At 43.0% G+C, this 22161-nt stretch overlaps 16 non-coding genes and 14 pseudogenes across 16 annotated transcripts; 3 read left to right on the forward strand and 27 right to left on the reverse strand.

The window, feature by feature from the left end:
* The first annotated feature begins 1858 nt into the window (after nt 1-1858).
* trnaa-cgc lies at nt 1859-1930 on the forward strand. Its single transcript has one exon. It is a non-coding gene; the product is annotated as a tRNA-Ala (tRNA).
* Nucleotides 1931-3171: 1241 nt separating this feature from the next.
* On the forward strand, nt 3172-3243 carry trnap-ugg. Its single transcript has one exon. It is a non-coding gene; the product is annotated as a tRNA-Pro (tRNA).
* Nucleotides 3244-5756: 2513 nt separating this feature from the next.
* Nucleotides 5757-5828, forward strand: trnat-cgu. The gene has a single exon. It is a non-coding gene; the product is annotated as a tRNA-Thr (tRNA).
* Nucleotides 5829-6960: 1132 nt separating this feature from the next.
* Nucleotides 6961-7032, reverse strand: trnaa-ugc. The gene has a single exon. It is a non-coding gene; the product is annotated as a tRNA-Ala (tRNA).
* Nucleotides 7033-11485: 4453 nt separating this feature from the next.
* Nucleotides 11486-11604, reverse strand: LOC121843372. Its single transcript, XR_006081519.1, has one exon. It is a non-coding gene; the product is annotated as a 5S ribosomal RNA (ribosomal RNA).
* Nucleotides 11605-11845: 241 nt separating this feature from the next.
* Nucleotides 11846-11966, reverse strand: LOC121843400 (annotated as a pseudogene).
* Nucleotides 11967-12220: 254 nt separating this feature from the next.
* LOC121843408 lies at nt 12221-12342 on the reverse strand (annotated as a pseudogene).
* A 255-nt stretch (nt 12343-12597) lies between these two features.
* On the reverse strand, nt 12598-12716 carry LOC121843396 (annotated as a pseudogene).
* Nucleotides 12717-12959: 243 nt separating this feature from the next.
* On the reverse strand, nt 12960-13078 carry LOC121843414. The gene has a single exon (XR_006081546.1). It is a non-coding gene; the product is annotated as a 5S ribosomal RNA (ribosomal RNA).
* Nucleotides 13079-13320: 242 nt separating this feature from the next.
* LOC121843373 lies at nt 13321-13439 on the reverse strand. The gene has a single exon (XR_006081520.1). It is a non-coding gene; the product is annotated as a 5S ribosomal RNA (ribosomal RNA).
* Nucleotides 13440-13678: 239 nt separating this feature from the next.
* LOC121843409 lies at nt 13679-13793 on the reverse strand (annotated as a pseudogene).
* Nucleotides 13794-14048: 255 nt separating this feature from the next.
* LOC121843410 lies at nt 14049-14168 on the reverse strand (annotated as a pseudogene).
* A 239-nt stretch (nt 14169-14407) lies between these two features.
* Nucleotides 14408-14526, reverse strand: LOC121843399 (annotated as a pseudogene).
* A 260-nt stretch (nt 14527-14786) lies between these two features.
* On the reverse strand, nt 14787-14905 carry LOC121843383. Its single transcript, XR_006081530.1, has one exon. It is a non-coding gene; the product is annotated as a 5S ribosomal RNA (ribosomal RNA).
* Nucleotides 14906-15169: 264 nt separating this feature from the next.
* LOC121843392 lies at nt 15170-15288 on the reverse strand. The gene has a single exon (XR_006081541.1). It is a non-coding gene; the product is annotated as a 5S ribosomal RNA (ribosomal RNA).
* A 238-nt stretch (nt 15289-15526) lies between these two features.
* LOC121843374 lies at nt 15527-15645 on the reverse strand. Its single transcript, XR_006081521.1, has one exon. It is a non-coding gene; the product is annotated as a 5S ribosomal RNA (ribosomal RNA).
* A 259-nt stretch (nt 15646-15904) lies between these two features.
* Nucleotides 15905-16023, reverse strand: LOC121843405 (annotated as a pseudogene).
* Nucleotides 16024-16868: 845 nt separating this feature from the next.
* LOC121843413 lies at nt 16869-16987 on the reverse strand (annotated as a pseudogene).
* Nucleotides 16988-17227: 240 nt separating this feature from the next.
* Nucleotides 17228-17345, reverse strand: LOC121843407 (annotated as a pseudogene).
* A 239-nt stretch (nt 17346-17584) lies between these two features.
* Nucleotides 17585-17703, reverse strand: LOC121843398 (annotated as a pseudogene).
* A 262-nt stretch (nt 17704-17965) lies between these two features.
* Nucleotides 17966-18082, reverse strand: LOC121843402 (annotated as a pseudogene).
* A 215-nt stretch (nt 18083-18297) lies between these two features.
* Nucleotides 18298-18416, reverse strand: LOC121843397 (annotated as a pseudogene).
* Nucleotides 18417-19264: 848 nt separating this feature from the next.
* LOC121843375 lies at nt 19265-19383 on the reverse strand. Its single transcript, XR_006081522.1, has one exon. It is a non-coding gene; the product is annotated as a 5S ribosomal RNA (ribosomal RNA).
* A 260-nt stretch (nt 19384-19643) lies between these two features.
* Nucleotides 19644-19762, reverse strand: LOC121843376. The gene has a single exon (XR_006081523.1). It is a non-coding gene; the product is annotated as a 5S ribosomal RNA (ribosomal RNA).
* A 241-nt stretch (nt 19763-20003) lies between these two features.
* LOC121843377 lies at nt 20004-20122 on the reverse strand. Its single transcript, XR_006081524.1, has one exon. It is a non-coding gene; the product is annotated as a 5S ribosomal RNA (ribosomal RNA).
* A 242-nt stretch (nt 20123-20364) lies between these two features.
* Nucleotides 20365-20482, reverse strand: LOC121843412 (annotated as a pseudogene).
* Nucleotides 20483-20725: 243 nt separating this feature from the next.
* On the reverse strand, nt 20726-20844 carry LOC121843378. Its single transcript, XR_006081525.1, has one exon. It is a non-coding gene; the product is annotated as a 5S ribosomal RNA (ribosomal RNA).
* A 242-nt stretch (nt 20845-21086) lies between these two features.
* Nucleotides 21087-21205, reverse strand: LOC121843379. Its single transcript, XR_006081526.1, has one exon. It is a non-coding gene; the product is annotated as a 5S ribosomal RNA (ribosomal RNA).
* A 241-nt stretch (nt 21206-21446) lies between these two features.
* LOC121843380 lies at nt 21447-21565 on the reverse strand. The gene has a single exon (XR_006081527.1). It is a non-coding gene; the product is annotated as a 5S ribosomal RNA (ribosomal RNA).
* A 259-nt stretch (nt 21566-21824) lies between these two features.
* Nucleotides 21825-21942, reverse strand: LOC121843406 (annotated as a pseudogene).
* Nucleotides 21943-22161: the final 219 nt, after the last annotated feature.

The following is a 22161-nucleotide window of genomic DNA, read 5'->3' on the forward strand; positions in this document are numbered from 1 at the left end:
AGAGTTGAGACCAAATCACGGACGCTGGACAGAGTGGATTTCAGTTGTAACAAAAGACAGTTTTAATGAGTCAAAGATATCTTGTCCTGCAGTTTTACGTGCACGGATCTAGTTCATATAACTCGGCAAGAAGTCAGGTGAAAAAGAGGCCTTATACAAAGGTTACATTCATTTTTATACATAGAATAAAGTAGGTGGAGTCTTGTCGTTTTGGTCTTCTGACTGGTCACAAAGGGTTGGAGGCGGGCCTTGCTCTAGCCAGAGCGGGCCCCATTGGTGCATAGCAGAGTCTTGTTCTCTGAGCTCCCTGACCAGTAGAGGGGGTCAGTTTTATGGCTGGGTGTATGTGTTCTTGCGATGGAATGTCTTTGTTTCCTGGGGTCGGGAGACAACAAAGCTGAGGGGATAGTGTTAGGGGGGTAGTTTTATTGCTGGCTGTGTGAGCTAGTTCCTGTTTTACCAGGGGTAGGTAAGATGACTTGAGTCAGGTGGTTTGGCTTGGCGCTGTATAATATATGAGCTATGTGTATGAATGTTTACATATATATACATATATGACATATGGTCCTTGACTAGTCTCTCAAAGCACTTCATGATGACGGAAGTGAGTGCTACGGGGCGGTAGTCGTTTAGCTCAGTTACCTTAGCTTTCTTGGGAACAGGAACAATGGTGGCCCTCTTGAAGCATGTGGGAACAGCAGACTGGTATAGGGATTGATTGAATATGTCCGTAAACACACCGGCCAGCTGGTCTGCGCATGCTCTGAGGGCGCGGCTGGGGATGCCGTCTGGGCCTGCAGCCTTGCGAGGGTTAACACGTTTAAATGTCTTACTCACCTCGGCTGCAGTGAAGGAGAGTCCGCATGTTTTCGTTGCAGGCCGTGTCAGTGGCACTGTATTGTCCTCAAAGCGGGCAAAAAGTTATTTAGTCTGCCTGGGAGCAAGACATCCTGGTCCGTGACTGGGCTGGATTTCTTCTTGTAGTCTGTGATTGACTGTAGACCCTGCCAAATGCTACTTGTTTCTGAGCCGTTGAATTGAGATTCTACTTTGTCTCTGTACTGACGCTTAGCTTGTTTGATAGCCTTGCGGAGGGAATAGCTGCACTGTTTGTATTCGGTCATGTTACCAGTCACCTTGCCCTGATTAAAAGCAGTGGGTCGCGCTTTCAGTTTCACGCCAATGCTGCCATCAATCCACGGTTTCTGGTTAGGGAATGTTTTAATCGTTGCTATGGGAACGACATCTTCAACGCACGTTCTAATGAACTCGCACACCGAATCAGCGTATTCGTCAATATTGTTATCTGACGCAATACGAAACATATCCCAGTCCACGTGATGGAAGCAGTCTTGGAGTGTGGAGTCAGCTTGGTCGGACCAGCGTTGGACAGACCTCAGCGTGGGAGCCTCTTGTTTTAGTTTCTGTCTGTAGGCAGGGATCAACCTGCCATACCTGCTGGAACGCGTGCTACGGGTGGGTGTTGTTATCGTGACCAGTGAGTAGATACTTTCTGCTCTTTGCACACCAGTATTTCTACTTGCACATCATCATCTGCTCATCTATCACTCCAGTGTTAATTTGCTAAATTGTAAATACTTCGCTACTATGGCCTATTTATTGCCTTACCTCCATTTGCACGCACTGTATATAGACTTTTTTTTTTTTCTTCTATTGTGTTATTGACTGTACGCTTCTTTATTCCATCTGTAACTCTGTGTTGTTGTTTGTGTTGCGCTGCTTTGCTTTATCTTGGCCAGGTCTCAGTTGAATATGAAAACTTGTTCTCAACTAGCTTACCTGATTAATTATAGGTGAAATTTCAAAAAATAAGAAAAAACAATTGCTTTCCCAGAAAGGGGATGTAGCTCAGTGGTAGAGCGCATGCTTCGCATGTATGAGGTCCTGGGTTCAATCCCCAGCTTCTCCATAAAATTCTTTGCAATGGCCCATCACCTACTTTCCAGAATGTTGAAATTCTCAGCAGGAAGCAGAGATGTGCTAAATAATTTGCTCTTGTAATCTGAAGAACATGTGTTCAATCCCTGTTCGTACATTTATGTAACAGAAGTGGCATGGTTGCCAACTTCAATTGCATCATTTTCAAAAACTGAAGTTCATGGGTTAGATGACTGTCCATACTTGCTTGTATTTAGAATTGCTGCTATCATTTCATTGTAGTTTCAATGGAGTGGTGTATATAAAAAGTACATTGTATTAATATTGCATTTTATCTGCAAATAAAATTGGATCGAAGCTCAGAGGGGGAGTGCATGCTATTTTAGTATGAGGTCCTTGGTTCAATCCCAAGGTTCTCCACTGTTGGTGTTTACATACTGGAGAGGAAATGCAAAACAACGACGCTGGACAGAGTGGAATCAGGTGTATCAAAAATAAAGTTTATTGAGTCAAAGATATCTTGTCCTGACGTTTATCGTGCACGGACCTAAGCAATATGACTCTGTGAGGAGTCAGAAAAATTAGGCTCCCTCGCCAGAGTTTACAACAGAATGTATACACAGAATAATGTAGGTGGGGTCTCGTCGTGTTGATCTTCTGACTGGTCCTGAAGAGTTGGAGGCGGGCCCTGCTCTTAGCCAGAGCAGGAGCCCCATTGGTGCACAGCAAAGTCCTTTGCTCTTGGCACCCGACCAGTAGGGGGGGTAGAGTGTGAGTGTACAGTGCTCATGAAATGTATGTGTGTCAAGGAAGCGTGGATATTGGTAATGTCTGCTTTAGGCTCAGGTGTTTCCTGTCTTTGCAGGAGTATGTAGGGTTCAATGTCAGTGAGATAGCTTGGCACTCTAAGCTCGTTAGTGTTGCAGGATGATCTTTGTAGTTTACAGGGGAGTATATTTGCGTGATGGCAGCTGTGTGTTCTTCGGATAATCATGTTATTGCACGTAGGCTCTAAACTTGACTGAGGACACTGGGCCCAGAGTTATCTGAGGGCATCCGGTTTAACCAGAGCTTTGGTCTGCTAGTAATGCTTTATATTAGATTATTTATATAACACCACTGAGTATTTGTGTGCCAAATTCACATTACACAACTCCTACTTTCCAGAATGTTGAAATTCTCACAGGAAACAGAGATGTTATTTGTGTGCCAAATTCACATTACACAACTACTACTTTCCAGAATGTTGATAAATATCTTGCAGCATAGAGTGGCATGGTGGCCAAGCGGTAAGGCGGCAGTCTTGGAAACTGAAGATCATGGGTTCAAATCCCATCTGTACCTTACTGAAAGATAGCTGGTACCATGTGAAGGTTCTTTCACTGGAGGGCTTTGAAGAGAAAAAAAAGATTTTTCAAAATGTCAACCCTGCTATTATATAGTAAGGGGATGTCCCTCTATGGTAGAGCTAATAATTGAAATGCGTGCACTCTGAAGTTAATCCCCAACTTTTCTGATGAGTATATTTAGTTGTGAAATTAGCTTTTGCACAACTCTACTTTCCAGAATGTTGACATTTTAAGAAGGAAATAGATGTGCTAAGTCATCTGTTTTTGTAAACTGAAGCACATGGGTTCAATCCTGGGTTCAAGCCTTGTTCGACGTTTATGGAAGCTAGATGATATTATGGAAATGTACTTTCATTAGAACAGTGTAAAGAAAGGGTCAATTGTATTGATATGGCCACTACGACCTGTATGCTCTAGTCGGCTGGCCCTCGCTACATATTCGTCGCCAGACCCACTGGCTCCAGGTCATCTGTAAGTCTATGCTAGGTAAAGCTCCGCCTTATCTCAGCTCACTGGTCACGATAACAACACCTACCCGTAGCACGCGCTCCAGCAGGTATATCTCACTGGTCATTGCAAAAATTGCTGAAGCTGGAGACTTATATTTCCTTCACTAACTTTCAGTGTTGCCAACTTAGTGACTTAGTTGCTGTATTTACCAAGTATTCAGACCCCTCTAGCGACACAATTTCAAAAACGTGACAAATCTAGCTACTAGATTTGCGACAAATCTAGCTACTTTTTCTGGTGTTATTGGAGACTTTTGTCGACTCTGAAGTGAAAGCACGTATCGTTCTTACTCATCTCAACGAGCAGTGGGTGCTGGCGTGGGCACCATCCCCGTGCCAAAGCATTCACAGGCAGCCTAGTCCTCGCACAGCAGTCCCTTCCAGCTGCAGTCAGAGCAGGATATGTTCACCCCTCCGCGCCCAGATTGCAAATGAATCGCGCATGTTAGAAGCCGCCGCTGGCTGATCCCTCCCTGGCTTACATTAAAAAAAAGCACAATTAACCTGAATTAGGGCCAGACTAGTTCCCATCATTTTCTCACATTGCCATTGAAAGTTTTTTCTATTGTCTCTTTTTGGTCCATTTAGATTGTTAATGTAGATTGTATCGATTTTGTTTTTAAATGTTATGGTTAAAAATGTTAATGTTTTACTGTGACTTGTTGTAGGCTCCTAAGTGGACCATAAGGTGAAAAACCAAACCAAATTAAGAAAACTAACCTGAAAAACAAAAAAATACAACAAAAAATACAATTAAAAACCAAGTTGCTCCGCCAGAGTGTCTCTTTTGGGTCACTTTTGCTGGTCCCAAGCCCGGATAAAGGAGGAGGGTTGGAATTGTGACGTTAAAAAAAGCATGAATCGACAGAAGAAAGTTAATTTGTCATTCTAAACATATTTAGGGTGTTCTTTACTCACTTCTTGTCTCTCCCACCGCATTATTCCTCTCTCCTACAGCTTCCATCACAATTACATGATCATGGCCAATTATGCAAATTAGGAGATGATGTAATTTCGTGACTTCTAGCGACTTTTAGGACAGCCAATAGCTACTTTCCTTACTGAGGAGTTGGCAACACTGCTATCTTTAAAAATCAGCTATCTGAACAGCTAAACGATCGCTGCAGCTGTACATTGCCCATCTGTAAATAGCCCACCCAATCTACCTACCTAATAGCCATATGGTTTTAATTTACTTTCTGCACTTTTGCCCACCAGTATTTCTACTTGCACATCATCATCTGCTCATCTATCACTATCAGTGTTCATTTGCTAAATTGTGATTATTTCGCTACTATGGCCTATTTATTGCCGTTTGTTCCATGTGTAACTCTGTGTTGTTGTTTGTGTTGCACTGCTTTGCTTTATCTTGGCCAGGTCGCAGTTGTGTATGAGAACTTGTTCTTAACTGGCTTACCTGGTTAAAGAAAGGAGAAATTTAAAAAAACAAGAAACATTTTTTTCTTTCCATGAAAGGGGGTGTAGCTCAGTGGTAGAGAGCATGCTTTGCATGTATGAGGTCCTGGGTTCAATCCCCAGCTTCTCCATGTTTTTTTTGCAAAGACCCAACTTCTACTTTCCAGAATGTTGAAATTCTATGCAGGAAACTGAGATGTGCTAAATCATTTGGTCTTGTAATCTGAAGAACATGTGTTCAATCCCTGTTAGTACATTTATAGAACAGAAGTGGCATGGTTGCCAACTTTTATGGCATCATTTTCAAAAACTGAAGTTCATGTTTTCGATCCCTGTCCATACCTGTTTTAAGAATTGCTGCTATCATTTCATTGTAGTTTCAATGGAGTGGTGTATATAAAAAGTACATTGTATTAATATTGCGTTTTATCTGCAAATTAAATGGGATGGAAGCTCAGAGGGGGAGTGCATGCTATATTTGTATGAGGTCCTTTCTCCACTGAGTTTGTGTGCCAAATTCACATTTGCACAACTACTACTTTCAGAATGTTGATAAATATATATACATTTTGCAATATAGAGTGGCATGGTGGCCAAGTGGTAAGGCGTCGGTCTCGTAAACCGAAGATCATGGGTTCAAATCCCATCCGTGCCTTTATAGAAAAGACTTCTGATTCCATGGAAATTTACATTCATTGGAGGACTTTGTAGAAAAATAATGTTGTATCAATAATTGAACACAAGTTGAAGCATCTCTACAATAGAGCCACTTTTTTTTTGTATGTGGTCCTACACTATTCCCCAATTTCTCTTTTGAGATTATTCACTTGTTTAATTAGGTTTTGCACAACTCCCACTTTCCACAATGTTAACATTCTAAGAATGAAATAGATGTGCAAAGTCATCTGTTTTTGTTAACTGAAGCACATGGGTTCAATCCTTGTTCGACGTTTATGATAGATAGCTGATATTATGGAAATGTACTTTCATCACAACAGTGTAAAGAAAAGGTCAATTGTATTGATATGGCCACTGCGACCTGTATGCTCTAGTCGGCTGGCCCTCGCTACATATTCGTCGCCAGAACCACTGGCTCCAGGTCATCTGTAAATCTATGCTAGGTAAAGCTCCGCATTACCAAAGCACTCACGCAGTAGTCCTCGCGCAGCAGTCCTGCCAGCTGCAGTCAGAGCAGGAGATGTTCACCCCTCCTCGTCCAGACTGCAAATGAATCCCGCATGTGGGAAGCCGCCTCTGGCTTATCCCGCCCTGGCTTACATAAAAAAAAAAAAAAAATTAACCTGAATTAGGGCCAGACTAGTTCCCATCATTTTCTCACATTGCCATTGAAAGTTTTTTTCTATTGTCTCTTTTTGGTCCATTTAGATTGTAAGGCATTTATGAAAAATAATTCTCTTTTACAAATACATTAATTATTCCATAAATAAATTATCACTGTTTCCACCCTGTTTGCAGATAAAATGCAATATTAATACAATGTACTTTTTATATACAACACTCCATTGAAACTACAATGAAATGATAGCAGCAATTCTAAATACAAGCAAGTATGGACAGTCATCTAACCCATGAACTTCAGTTTTTGAAAATGACGCAATTGAAGTTGCATGCCACTCAACCATGCCACTTCTGTTACATAAATGTACGAACAGGGATTGAACACATGTTCTTCAGATTACAAGAGCAAATTATTTAGCACATCTCTGATTCCTGCTGAGAATTTCAACATTCTGGAAAGTAGGAGATGGGCCATTGCAAATATTTTATGGAGAAGCTGGGGATTGAACCCAGGACCTCATACATGCAAAGCATGCACTCTACCACTGAGCTACATCCCCTTTCTGGGAAAGAAATTGTTTTTTCTTATTTTTTGAAATTTCACCTATAATTAATCAGGTAAGCTAGTTGAGAACAAGTTTTCATATTCAACTGAGACCTGGCCAAGATAAAGCAAAGCAGCGCAACACAAACAACAACACAGAGTTACAGATGGAATAAACAAGCGTACAGTCAATAACACAATAGAAGAAAAAAAAAGAAAGTCTATATACAGTGCGTGCAAATGGAGGTAAGGCAATAAATAGGCCATAGTAGCGAAGTATTTACAATTTAGCAAATTAACACTGGAGTGATAGATGAGCAGATGATGATGTGCAAGTAGAAATACTGGTGTGCAAAGAGCAGAAAGTATATTAAAACAATATGGGGATGAGGTAGGTAGATTGGGTGGGCTATTTACAGATGGGCTTTGTACAGCTGCAGCGATCAGTTAGCTGCTCAGATAGCCGATGTTTAAAGTTAGCAGTGTTGCCAACACCTCAGTAAGGAAAGTAGCTATTGGCTGTCCTAAAAGTCACTAGAAGTTGCTAAATGATGTCATCACCTAATTTGCATAATTGTCCATGTGCATGTAATTGTGATGGACACTGTAGGAGTGAGGAATAACATTGTGGAAGAGACAAAAAGTGAGTAAAATGAAAATGTCTGCAAGTATTCAGAGGGGTCCGAATACTTGCTAAATACAGCGACTAAGTCGCTAAGTTGGCAACACTGGAACAAATTTTTGCAATTCGTTCCAGTCATTGTCAGCAGAGAACTGGAAGGAAAGGCGGCCAAAGGAGGTGTTGGCTTTGGGGATGACCAGTGAGATATACCTGCTGGAACGCGTGCTACGGGTGGGTGTTGTTATCGTGACCAGTGAGCTGAGATAAGGCGGAGCTTTACCTAGCATAGACTAAAAAGATGACCTGGAACCAGTGGGTCTGGCGACGTATATGGAGCGAGGGCCAGCCGACTAGAGCATACAGGTCGTAGTGGCCATATCAAAACAATTGACCCTTTCTTTACACTGTTCTAATGAAAGTACATTTCCATAATATCATCTAGCTTCCATAAACGTCGAACAAGGCTTGAACCCAGGATTGAACCCATGTGCTTCAGTTTACAAAACAGATGACTTAGAACATCTATTTCCTTCTTAAAATGTCAACATTCTGGAAAGTAGAGTTGGGCAAAAGCTAATTTCACAACTAAATATACTCATCAGAAAATTTGGGGATTAACTTCAGAGCGCATGCATTTCAAGTATTAGCTCTACCGTAGAGGCACATCCCCTTACTATATAATAGCAGGGTTGCCATTTTGAGAAAATGTTTTTTTCTTCAAAGTCCTCCAGTGAAAGAACCTTCCCATGGTACAAGCTATCTTTCAGTAAGGCACGGATGGGATTTGAACCCATGATCTTCAATTTACAAGACCGAACCCTCACCACTTGGCCACCATGCCACTCTATGCTGCAAGATATTTATCTTCTATGGGTGCAGAGTGTAGATCTGAGCTGTCAGTTGGTTGAACTTAAACTGGATGTGAGGGTGGTGGGCCCTGTGGGTAGGCATTTTAGCCAGTATACTTCTTGGGTTTCAGACAGCGTGGGCGTCGGCTGGAGTGGCATCATCATAATTCTTGCTGGGCGATCAGGTGTTGAAGAGGGAGGGTTGGTGGATACTTCCACTCCACTTTCAGTAGTATTTGAGGGAACTTGATAGTAGAATAGGTGCATCCTGTGTCTACCAGGAACTGATGGGGGACACCCTCAACTTCACACATCATAGTTGGTTCAGTGTGCTGTTGAAAATGTTGTCTCCCTTCTCCTGCCGTGGGTGGTGGGCATCTTTATGGCCAGGGCATGGTGTTCCCTGCCATTCCCTGGAACTGCGGTTGGTTGTATCCTCCCTGCTGCTGTTGCATGTGAGTAGGTCCGGGGTGGTTGTATGCAGGTGCTGACTGCTGTGGGGAACTGGGTCCTGGTTGATGGTGTTGCAGAGGTGGGTTTCCCCCACTTCCCCTTCCTCTCCATTGCTGTTGCTGCGGGGAGAGTGGTTTCCTGCAATCTCTGGCAAAGTGACCGGGAATTCCGCAGTTATAACACTGGTAGTTTCCCCCTCTGTGTTGTCCAGTGTAGGGACCCCGTTGAGCCCATACTGGCTGTTGTTGTTGCAGGATATACTGCTGTGGGGGAGGGTATTGGAGTGGTTGGGCCCCCCTAGTGGCAGTGAGTGAGGCTGCCTGCTGTTGGATCATCTGAGAGACAGTCTGGGCCACTATTTGGGAGATGTCTGTTTTGGTGCCTGACTCCTTCGTTTCTTCCGCCACCATCTGTTTCTTAGGTTTTTCTCCTTGTTGTGCTTCCTTCAATTGGAGTTTCAGGAGTTGTACCTGGAGGGACTGCACCTGGCTCTCAGCACCCCTCTTTCCTTGTTGTGTTGGGATACATGGTGGTGCACATACGTATTGAATTGGGTCAGAGGAAGTGCAATCAACCCCACTGTTCCTCTGAGTTTGGTTTTAACATCTCCAGGACACCCGTTCACCACCATTTCCTTCCACATGCTGAGTGTGGTATCAGTGTGATCGAATGGTTCTTCGTGTACCGATCTCCATGTGGTCTTAGCCCTGTCCAGGTATGCTGCAGGTTGCTCACCTAGGTTAATTATATAGGAGGATAAGGTGGCATGGTTTCTTTCTGTAGGGTATGCTCTCCGTAGAACTTCCCATAATCTGGTACGGAAGTGGTCTATGGGCAGTGTTGGGGCCCGCCATCCAAGGTCAGCTGCTGTCATGAGGGCCTCCATGGTTCCGTGGTCGGTGGCTCTTGCTAGAAGTGCTTTCATGTCTCCTAGGCAGAGTTGCAGGCCTGACGTAAGTGTCTGCAGTTGAAGTAGCCACGCTGAAGCTCCTCCATGTAGGCTAGGCATCTGTTCCATCAGTGTTGTTAAATCAGTCATTTTCCAGGGCTGGTACTCCAAAGTGTGTGCATCACCTGGTGTCGGTCGCAGGGGGTACTGTCCTGCCATCTCCTGCTCTCGCTCTCTTCTATCAGCGATTCTGGAGGACCGACGGAGTGTTTCGGGACCCTATTGACTCAGTGACTTCGGTTACTGTTCCTCTCATTATGCCTTCTGCACGGTATGCTCCCTCTCTGTTGTTATCTTGGTTAGCTATAAGCTCCCTGAGTTCCTTAGCTCGAGCTATTGATGATTTCAGCAGGTCCTGCATCTTAGTCACGTTTGGAGCTCCCATCGGAGCTGGGGTGAGCACCATGTCAATTTCTTCTTCGTTTTCGATATCCATGTTCTGATGACAGTCCTCCCTATCCGTCTGATAGAAGTGGTTTGAATCTAATCTTGTTTGTAGGTGTCCTCTGGTTTCAGAGGTGAGCGAGTTCACAGAGGAGCATTGCGGCCTCCGTTCCTGGGGGTTCCCAGTTTCGAGCTGTTCACATACAATATGGCCACCCGTTATCCCCAGTGTCATTTCTCCTTTTAACTCCCCTTGGTCTATTCTCAGAACTGGAGCCTGTATTGTGGGAGGTGCCCTGGGCAGGAATGGGTTGTGTGACGGGCTCCTGTGATTTTGTCCCTTTGAGTATGACGGGGGCTGAACTGCCTCCGTTGTCAATTGTGGATATAGTGAGGGAGAAACGGCCTCAGGGGGAGCCGTGGGCAAGTTCTCAGGCGGAGCTTTAACATCCCCCTACGACACAGAAGCCACCGCGCGCATGTCTACACTTTGTGTAGCCGTTAGCGATGAGGCTAATGATAACCTTCTTGTGGTAGAGAAGGAAAGGCTTCCCACAAAAACCTTCTCAATCAAATGCTAACTGCAAAGTAGCCTATGCCAGCCTGGCAGAATTATATCATGATTATTTGCATCAATCCAGTGGCCATTTGTTTTGCAAACGCCGCAATCACATGAGCGCTACAGCAACACCGCTTAACAAAACAAAGGTCTCTTCCTGGCGCACACTTGCCTAAAAAAGGGTAACTACACCCCAAAATCGATATGTCTTCCGTTTTTCCCAGACCTCAAAAGTGGTTTCCTGCTAGGGTTTTAAATGTTGTCGTGGACATAGAACATCTAATCGTGTTATATTTCTATTAAAAAGGTGTACTTTTGAGAGCGAAAACCTGCAGAAGCATGGACAAACAGTCAACGGGGAATAGGGGGAATATTTTTTTTTGGGGGGGGGCAATCAGTCAAAACATTGAAGGGGATTTTACAGGGCCCTAATGGACTACAGACATTGACAGTCTCCTAGCCTAAAAACAAATGCTGAATGCACTGCCTAGATTTTGAGGTACGCATTGTCCATTATTTGATTTGATCAGGGCAGGGCAGGGAAGCACTAACAAACTGCATTTAGTCCAATAAAAAGACACAACATTATTAGGGTGATAAATAAAAGGGAGTTGCTCCACGCATGACACAAGAGAACCCTCTGCTGGAGCAAAAAGCTTACAGCACCTGGTATTCCCAGGCGGTCTCCCATCCAAGTACTAACCAGGCCCGACCCTGCTTAGCTTCCGAGATCAGACGAGATCAGGCGTACTCAGGCTGGTATGGCCGTAAGCGAAACTATATCTTGGTGCACTATATAAAGTGAAAGTGAGTCTGATTAACAGCTGTTGCATTTTCACCATTTAGATAAGCATCTTTGTGTCACTCAAAAAGTGGAAGAAATTGCATATACTGCAGCCATAATTTGTAGCACAGATTGTTGGATGAAATACAAACTAACCTTGCTTACTTATTTCAAAGCAAGGGCACATATTTCAGCCTTGTGGGAAAAAAACGGACAAAGAGTTGACAAAAAGCTTACAGCACCTGGTATTCCCAGGAAGTCTCCCATCCAAGTACTAACCAGGCCCGACCCTGCTTAGCTTCCGAGATCAGAAAAGAGATCAGGCGTACTCAGGCCGGTGTGGTCGTAAGACATGAACAAAACTATATCTTGGTGCACTATGTAAAGTGAAAGTGAGTCTGATTAACAGCTGTTGCATTTTCACCATTTAGATAAGCATCTTTGTGTCACTCAAAAAGTGGAAGAAATTGCATATACTGCAGCCATAATTTGTAGCACAGATTGTTGGATGAAATACAAACTAACCTTGCTTACTTATTTCAAAGCAAGGGCACATATTTCAGCCTTGTGGGAAAAAACAAAGAGTTGACAAAGAGTTGACAAAAAGCTTACAGCACCTGGTATTCCCAGGAAGTCTCCCATCCAAGTACTAACCAGGCCCGACCCTGCTTAGCTTCCGAGATCAGAAGAGATCAGGCGTACTCAGGCCGGTGTGGTGGTCGTTAACAAAAGAAAGTCTCGAGAAACTATATCTTGGTGCACTATGTAAAGTGAAAGTGAGTCTGATTAACAGCTGTTGCATTTTCACCATTTAGATAAGCATCTTTGTGTCACTCAAAAAGTGGAAGAAATTGCATATACTGCAGCCATAATTTGTAGCACAGATTGTTGGATGAAATACAAACTAACCTTGCTTACTTATTTCAAAGCAAGGGCACATATTTCAGCCTTGTGGGAAAAAACGGACAAAGAGTTGACAAAAAGCTTACAGCACCTGGTATTCCCAGGAAGTCTCCCATCCAAGTACTAACCAGGCCCGACCCTGCTTAGCTTCCGAGATCAGAAGAGATCAGGCGTACTCAGGCCGGTGTGGTCGTAAGCGAGAAACTATATCTTGGTGCACTATGTAAAGTGAAAGTGAGTCTGATTAACAGCTGTTGCATTTTCACCATTTAGATAAGCATCTTTGTGTCACTCAAAAAGTGGAAGAAATTGCATATACTGCAGCCATAATTTGTAGCACAGATTGTTGGATGAAATACAAACTAACCTTGCTTACTTATTTCAAAGCAAGGGCACATATTTCAGCCTTGTGGGAAAAAAACGGACAAAGAGTTGACAAAAAGCTTACAGCACCTGGTATTCCCAGGAAGTCTCCCATCCAAGTACTAACCAGGCCCGACCCTGCTTAGCTTCCGAGATCAGACGAGATCAGGCGTACTCAGGCCGGTGTGGTCGTAAGCGAGAAACTATCTCTTGGTGCACTATGTAAAGTGAAAGTGAGTCTGATTAACAGCTGTTGCATTTTCACCATTTAGATAAGCATCTTTGTGTCACTCAAAAAGTGGAAGAAATTGCATATACTGCAGCCATAATTTGTAGCACAGATTGTTGGATGAAATACAAACTAACCTTGCTTACTTATTTCAAAGCAAGGGCACATATTTCAGCCTTGTGGGAAAAAACGGACAAAGAGTTGACAAAAAGCTTACAGCACCTGGTATTCCCAGGAAGTCTCCCATCCAAGTACTAACCAGGCCCGACCCTGCTTAGCTTCCGAGATCAGACGAGATCAGGCGTACTCAGGCCGGTGTGGTCGTAAGCGAGAAACTATATCTTGGTGCACTATGTAAAGTGAAAGTGAGTCTGATTAACAGCTGTTGCATTTTCACCATTTAGATAAGCATCTTTGTGTCACTCAAAAAGTGGAAGAAATTGCATATACTGCAGCCATAATTTGTAGCACAGATTGTTGGATGAAATACAAACTAACCTTGCTTACTTATTTCAAAGCAAGGGCACATATTTCAGCCACAAAAAAAAAGGGACAAAGAGTTGACAAAAGCTTACAGCACCTGGTATTCCCAGGAAGTCTCCCATCCAAGTACTAACCAGGCCCGACCCTGCTTAGCTTCCGAGATCAGAAGAGATCAGGCGTACTCAGGCCGGTGTGTAAGTCGAGAAACTGTCTCTTGGTGCAAATATACTCTTGGTGCACTATGTAAAGGTGAGTCTGATTAACAGCTGTTGCATTTTCACCATTTAGATAAGCATCTTTGTGTCACTCAAAAAGTGGAAGAAATTGCATATACTGCAGCCATAATTTGTAGCACAGATTGTTGGATGAAATACAAACTAACCTTGCTTACTTATTTCAAAGCAAGGGCACATATTTCAGCCTTGTGGGAAAAAAGGGACAAAGAGTTGACAAAAAGCTTACAGCAGCTGGTATTCCCAGGCGGTCTCCCATCCAAGTACTAACCAGGTCCGACCCTGCTTAGCTTCCGAGATCAGACGAGATCAAGGTGTACTCAGGCCGGTGTGGTAGTAAGTGATAAAATCTCTTGGTGCACTATATAAAGTCAAAGTGAGTCTGATTAACAGCTGTTGCATTTTCACCATTTAGATAAGCATCTTTGTGTCACTCAAAAAGTGGAAGAAATTGCATATACTGCAGCCATAATTTGTAGCACAGATTGTTGGATGAAATACAAACTAACCTTGCTTACTTATTTCAAAGCAAGGGCACATATTTCAGCCTTGTGGGAAAAAAGGGACAAAGAGTTGACAAAAGCTTACAGCACCTGGTATTCCCAGGCGGTCTCCCATCCAAGTACTAACCAGGACCGACCCTGCTAAGCTTCCGAGATCAGACGAGATCAGGCGTACTCAGGCCGGTGTGGTCGTAAGCGAGAAACTGTCTCTTGGTGCACTATATACTCTTGGTGCACTATATAAAGTCAAAGTGAGTCTGATTAACAGCTGTTGCATTTTCACCATTTAGATAAGCATCTTTGTGTCACTCAAAAAGTGGAAGAAATTGCATATACTGCAGCCATAATTTGTAGCACAGATTGTTGGATGAAATACAAACTAACCTTGCTTACTTATTTCAAAGCAAGGGCACATATTTCAGCCTTGTGGGAAAAAAGGGACAAAGAGTTGACAAAAAGCTTACAGCACCTGGTATTCCCAGGCGGTCTCCCATCCAAGTACTAACCAGGCCCGACCCTGCTTAGCTTCCGAGATCAGACGAGATCAGGCGTACTCAGGCCGGTGTGGTCGTAAGCGAGAAACTTGGTGCACTATATTCTCTTGGTGCACTATATAAAGTCAAAGTGAGTCTGATTAACAGCTGTTGCATTTTCACCATTTAGATAAGCATCTTTGTGTCACTCAAAAAGTGGAAGAAATTGCATATACTGCAGCCATAATTTGTAGCACAGATTGTTGGATGAAATACAAACTAACCTTGCTTACTTATTTCAAAGCAAGGGCACATATTTCAGCCTTGTGGGAAAAAAGGGACAAAGAGTTGACAAGGCAGTGACAAAAGCTTACAGCACCTGGTATTCCCAGGCGGTCTCCCATCCAAGTACTAACCAGGCCCGACCCTGCTTAGCTTCCGAGATCAGACGAGATCAGGCGTACTCAGGCCGGTGTGGTCGTAAGCGAGAAACTATCTCTTGGTGCACTATGTAAAGTGAAAGTGAGTCTGATTCAGCTGTTGCATTTTCACCATTTAGATAAGCATCTTTGTGTCACTCAAAAAGTGGAAGAAATTGCATATACTGCAGCCATAATTTGTAGCACAGATTGTTGGATGAAATACAAACTAACCTTGCTTACTTATTTCAAAGCAAGGGCACATATTTCAGCCTTGTGGGAAAAACGGACAAAGAGTTGACAAAAGCTTACAGCACCTGGTATTCCCAGGAAGTCTCCCATCCAAGTACTAACCAGGCCCGACCCTGCTTAGCTTCCGAGATCAGACGAGATCAGGCGTACTCAGGCCGGTGTGGTCGTAAGCGAGAAACTATCTCTTGGTGCACTATGTAAAGTGAAAGTGAGTCTGATTAACAGCTGTTGCATTTTCACCATTTAGATAAGCATCTTTGTGTCACTCAAAAAGTGGAAGAAATTGCATATACTGCAGCCATAATTTGTAGCACAGATTGTTGGATGAAATACAAACTAAACTTGCTTACTTATTTCAAACAAGGGCACATATTTCAGCCTTGTGGAAATAAACGGACAAAGAGTTGAAATTCCACAAGGCAGTGACAAAAAGCTTACAGCACCTGGTATTCCCAGGAAGTCTCCCATCCAAGTACTAACCAGGCCCGACCCTGCTTAGCTTCCGAGATCAGACGAGATCAGGCGTACTCAGGCCGGTGTGGTCGTGTTTTGAAACTATCTCTTGGTGCACTATGTAAAGTGAAAGTGAGTCTGATTAACAGCTGTTGCATTTTCACCATTTAGATAAGCATCTTTGTGTCACTCAAAAAGTGGAAGAAATTGCATATACTGCAGCCATAATTTGTAGCACAGATTGTTGGATGAAATACAAACTAACCTTGCTTACTTATTTCAAACTTCAGATCAGAAGAGATCAGGCGTATTCAGGCCGGTGTGGTCATAAGCAGAAACTACATCTTGGTGCACTATGTAAAGTGAAAGTGAGTCTGATTAACAGCACTGTTGCATTTTCACCATTTAGATAAGCATCTTTGTGTCACTCAAAAGTGGAAGAATTTGCATATACTGCAGCCATAATTTTAGCAAACAGATGTTGGATAAAAACAAACTTCTTGGGTATAAAAGCAAGGGCTTCCCATAAAAACCTTGTCAACATGACAAATGAGAATTCCATCTGCTTCCTTACAGCACCTGGTATTCCCAGGGAAGTCTCCCATCCAAGTACTAACCAGGCCCGATTTCTATTAAAAAGCTTCCGAGATCAGGAGAGATCAGGCGTAACAGGCTGGTGTGAACGTAAGCGAAAGGTATTTTCTTGGTGCACTATGTAAAAAAGTGAGTCTGATTAACAGCTGTTGCATTTTCACCATTTAGATAAGCATCTGTGACACTCAAAAAGTGGAAGAAATTGCATTTACTGCAGCCATAATTTTAGCATTTGATTGTTGGGAAAGGGAAACTAACAAACTTGCATTTATTTCTATAAAAAGACACACATTATTAGGGTGATAAAGAAAGGGAAAAAACGGACAAAGAACCCTCTGCTGGACAAAAAGCTTACAGCACCTGGTATTCCCAGGGAAGTCTCCCATCCAAGTACTAACCAGGCCCGACCCTGCTTAGCTTCCAGATCAGACGAGATCAGGCGTACTCAGGCCGGTGTGGTCGTAAAGAAACAAATCTTGGTGCACTATGTAAAGTGAAAGTGAGTCTGATTAACAGCTGTTGCATTTTCACCATTTAGATAAGCATCTTTGTGTCACTCAAAAAGTGGAAGAAATTGCATATACTGCAGCCATAATTTGTAGCACAGATTGTTGGATGAAATACAAACTAACCTTGCTTATTTATTTCAAAGCAAGGGCACATATTTCAGCCTTGTGGGAAACGGACAAAGAGTTGCTGAGCAAAAAAGCTTACAGCACCTGGTATTCCCAGGAAGTCTCCCATCCAAGTACTAACCAGGCCCGACCCTGCTTAGCTTTCCGAGATCAGACGAGATCAGGCGTACTCAGGTGGTTGGTCGTAAGCTAGAAAATCTTGGTGCACTATAAAGTCAAAGTGAGTCTGATTAACAGCTGTTGCATTTTCACCATTTAGATAAGCAAATCTTTGTGTCACTCAAAAAGTGGAAGAAATTGCATATACTGCAGCCATAATTTGTAGCACAGATTGTTGGATGAAATACAAACTAAACTTGCTTACTTATTTCAAAAAGCAAGGGCACATATTTCAGCCTTGTGGGAAAAACGGACAAAGAGTTGACAAAAAGCTTACAGCACCTGGTATTCCCAGGAAGTCTCCCATCCAAGTACTAACCAGGCCCGACCCTGCTTAGCTTCCGAGATCAGACGAGATCAGGCGTACTCAGGCCGGTGTGGTCAAAAACCTTCTCAATCAAAGAAGAAATCTCTTGGTGCACTATGTAAAGTGAAAGTGAGTCTGATTAACAGCTGTTGCATTTTCACCATTTAGATACACCCCAAAAGCATCTTTGTGTCACTCAAAAGTGGAAGAAATTGCATATACTGCAGCCATAATTTTAGCACAGATTGTTGGATGAAATACAAACTAAACTTGCTTACTTATTTCAAAGCAAGGGCACATATTTCAGCCTTGTGGGAAAAAAAACTGACAAAGAGTTGACAAAAAGCTTACAGCACCTGGTATTCCCAGGAAGTCTCCCATCCAAGTACTAACCAGGCCCGACCCTGCTTAGCTTCAGATCAGACGAGATCAGGCGTACTCAGGCCGGTGTGGTCGTAAGCGAGAAACTATCTCTTGGTGCACTATGTAAAGTGAAAGTGAGTCTGATTAACAGCTGTTGCATTTTCACCATTTAGATAAGCATCAGCCATAATTTGTAGCACAGATTGTTGGATGAAATACAAACTAAACTTGCTTACTTATTTCAAAGCAAGGCACATATTTCAGCCTTGTGATAAATAAAAGGGACACAAAGAACCCTTGCTGGAGTGCAAAAAGCTTACAGCACCTGGTATTCCCAGGAAGTCTCCCATCCAAGTACTAACCAGGCCCGACCCTGCTTAGCTTCCGAGATCAGACGAGATCAGGCGTACTCAGGCCGGTGTGGTCGTAAAGCGAGAAACTATCTCTTGGTGCACTATGTAAAGTGAAAGTGAGTCTGATTAACAGCTGTTGCATTTTCACCATTTAGATAAGCATCTTTGTGTCACTCAAAAAGTGGAAGAAATTGCATATACTGCAGCCATAATTTGTAGCACAGATTGTTGGATGAAATACAAACTAAACTTGCTTACTTATTTCAAAGCAAGGGCACATATTTCAGCCTTGTGGGAAGTCTCCCATCAAGTACTAACCAGGCCCGACCCTGCTTAGCTTCCGAGATCAGACGAGATCAGGCGTACTCAGGCCGGTGTGGTCGTAAGCGAGAAACTATCTCTTGGTGCACTATGTAAAGTGAAAGTGAGTCTGATTAACAGCTGTTGCATTTTCACCATTTAGATAAGCATCTTTGTGTCACTCAAAAGTGGAAGAAATTGCATATACTGCAGCCATAATTTGTAGCACAGATTGTTGGATGAAATACAAACTAAACTTGCTTACTTATTTCAAAGCAAGGGCACATATTTCAGCCTTGTGGGAAAAAACGGACAAAGAGTTGACAAAAAAGCTTACAGCACCTGGTATTCCCAGGAAGTCTCCCATCCAAGTACTAACCAGGCCCGACCCTGCTTAGCTTCCGAGATCAGACGAGATCAGGCGTACTCTTTCACCATTTAGATAAGCATCTTTGTGTCACTCAAAAAGTGGAAGAAATTGCATATACTGCAGCCATAATTTGTAGCACAGATTGTTGGATGAAATACAAACTAAACTTGCTTACTTATTTCAAAGCAAGGGCACATATTTCAGCCTTGTGGGAAATAAACGGACAAAGAGTTGAAATTCCACAAGGCAGTGACAAAAGCTTACAGCACCTGGTATTCCCAGGAAGTCTCCCATCCAAGTACTAACCAGGCCCGACCCTGCTTAGCTTCCGAGATCAGACGAGATCAGGCGTACTCAGGCCGGTGTGGTCGTAAGCGAGAAACTATCTCTTGGTGCACTATGTAAAGTGAAAGTGAGTCTGATTAACAGCTGTTGCATTTTCACCATTTAGATAAGCATCTTTGTGTCACTCAAAAAGTGGAAGAAATTGCATATACTGCAGCCATAATTTGTAGCACAGATTGTTGGATGAAATACAAACTAAACTTGCTTACTTATTTCAAAGCAAGGGCACATATTTCAGCCTTGTGGAAATAAACGGACAAAGAGTTGAAATTCCACAAGGCAGTGACAAAAAGCTTACAGCACCTGGTATTCCCAGGAAGTCTCCCATCCAAGTACTAACCAGGCCCGACCCTGCTTAGCTTCCGAGATCAGACGAGATCAGGCGTACTCAGGCCGGTGTGGTCGTAAGCGAGAAACTATGTCTTGGTGCACTATGTAAAGTGAAAGTGAGTCTGATTAACAGCTGTTGCATTTTCACCATTTAGATAAGCATCTTTGTGTCACTCAAAAAGTGGAAGAAATTGCATATACTGCAGCCATAATTTGTAGCACAGATTGTTGGATGAAATACAAACTAAACTTGCTTACTTATTTCAAAGCAAGGGCACATATTTCAGCCTTGTGGGAAAAACGGACAAAGAGTTGACAAAAAGCTTACAGCACCTGGTATTCCCAGGAAGTCTCCCATCCAAGTACTAACCAGGCCCGACCCTGCTTAGCTTCCGAGATCAGACGAGATCAGGCGTACTCAGGCCGGTGTGGTCGTAAGCGAGAAACTATCTCTTGGTGCACTATGTAAAGTGAAAGTGAGTCTGATTAACAGCTGTTGCATTTTCACCATTTAGATAAGCATCTTTGTGTCACTCAAAAAGTGGAAGAAATTGCATATACTGCAGCCATAATTTGTAGCACAGATTGTTGGATGAAATACAAACTAAACTTGCTTACTTATTTCAAAGCAAGGGCACATATTTCAGCCTTGTGGGAAAAAACGGACAAAGAGTTGACAAAAGCTTGACAGCACCTGGTATTCCCAGGAAGTCTCCCATCCAAGTACTAACCAGGCCCGACCCTGCTTAGCTTCCGAGATCAGACGAGATCAGGCGTAGGCCGGTGGTGTGGTCGTAAGCGAGAAACTATCTCTTGGTGCACTATGTAAAGTGAAAGTGAGTCTGATTAACAGCTGTTGCATTTTCACCATTTAGATAAGCATCTTTGTGTCACTCAAAAAGTGGAAGAAATTGCATATACTGCAGCCATAATTTGTAGCACAGATTGTTGGATGAAATACAAACTAAACTTGCTTACTTATTTCAAAGCAAGGGCACATATTTCAGCCTTGTGGGAAAAAACGGACAAAGAAATTTGACAAAAGCTTACAGCACCTGGTATTCCCAGGAAGTCTCCCATCCAAGTACTAACCAGGCCCGACCCTGCTTAGCTTCCGAGATCAGACGAGATCAGGCGTACTCAGGCCGGTGTGGTCGTAAGCGAGAAACTATCTCTTGGTGCACTATGTAAAGTGAAAGTGAGTCTGATTAACAGCTGTTGCATTTTCACCATTTAGATAAGCATCTTTGTGTCACTCAAAGAAGAAATTGCATATACTGCAGCCATAATTTGTAGCACAGATTGTTGGATGAAATACAAACTAAACTTGCTTACTTATTTCAAAGCAAGGGCACATATTTCAGCCTTGTGGGAAAAAACGGACAAAGAGTTGACAGTGAAAAAAGCTTACAGCACCTGGTATTCCCAGGAAGTCTCCCATCCAAGTACTAACCAGGCCCGACCCTGCTTAGCTTCCGAGATCAGACGAGATCAGGCGTACTCAGGCCGGTGTGGTCGTAAGCGAGAAACTATCTCTTGGTGCACTATGTAAAGTGAAAGTGAGTCTGATTAACAGCTGTTGCATTTTCACCATTTAGATAAGCATCTTTGTGTCACTCAAAAAGTGGAAGAAATTGCATATACTGCAGCCATAATTTGTAGCACAGATTGTTGGATGAAATACAAACTAAACTTGCTTACTTATTTCAAAGCAAGGGCACATATTTCAGCCTTGTGGGAAAAACGGACAAAGAGTTGACAAAAAGCTTACAGCACCTGGTATTCCCAGGAAGTCTCCCATCCAAGTACTAACCAGGCCCGACCCTGCTTAGCTTCCGAGATCAGACGAGATCAGGCGTACTCAGGCCGGTGTGGTCGTAAGCGAGAAACTACCTTTTGGTGCACTATGTCAAGTCAAAGTGAGTCTGATTAACAGCTGTTGCATTTTCACCATTTAGATAAGCATCTTTGTGTCACTCAAAAAGTGGAAGAAATTGCATATACTGCAGCCATAATTTGTAGCACAGATTGTTGGATGAAATACAAACTAACCTTGCTTACTTATTTCATAGCAAGGGCACATATTTCAGCCAATGGGAAAAAACGGACAAAGAGTTGAAATTCCACAAGGCAGTGACAAAAAGCTTACAGCACCTGGTATTCCCAGGCGGTCTCCCATCCAAGTACTAACCAGGCCCAACCATGGTTAGCTTCCGAGATCAGGGCGATCAGGCGTACTCAGGCCGGTGTGGTCGTAAGCGAGAAACTGTCTCTTGGTGCACTATATAAAGTCAAAGTGAGTCTGATTAACAGCTGTTGCATTTTCACCATTTAGATAAGCATCTTTGTGTCACTCAAAAAGTGGAAGAAATTGCATATACTGCAGCCATAATTTGTAGCACAGATTGTTGGATGAAATACAAACTAACCTTGCTTACTTATTTCAAAGCAAGGGCACATATTTCAGCCTTGTGGGAAA

This window comes from Oncorhynchus tshawytscha, unplaced genomic scaffold (genome assembly GCF_018296145.1).
Source record: "Oncorhynchus tshawytscha isolate Ot180627B unplaced genomic scaffold, Otsh_v2.0 Un_contig_11157_pilon_pilon, whole genome shotgun sequence".
Lineage (NCBI taxonomy): Eukaryota > Metazoa > Chordata > Actinopteri > Salmoniformes > Salmonidae > Oncorhynchus > Oncorhynchus tshawytscha.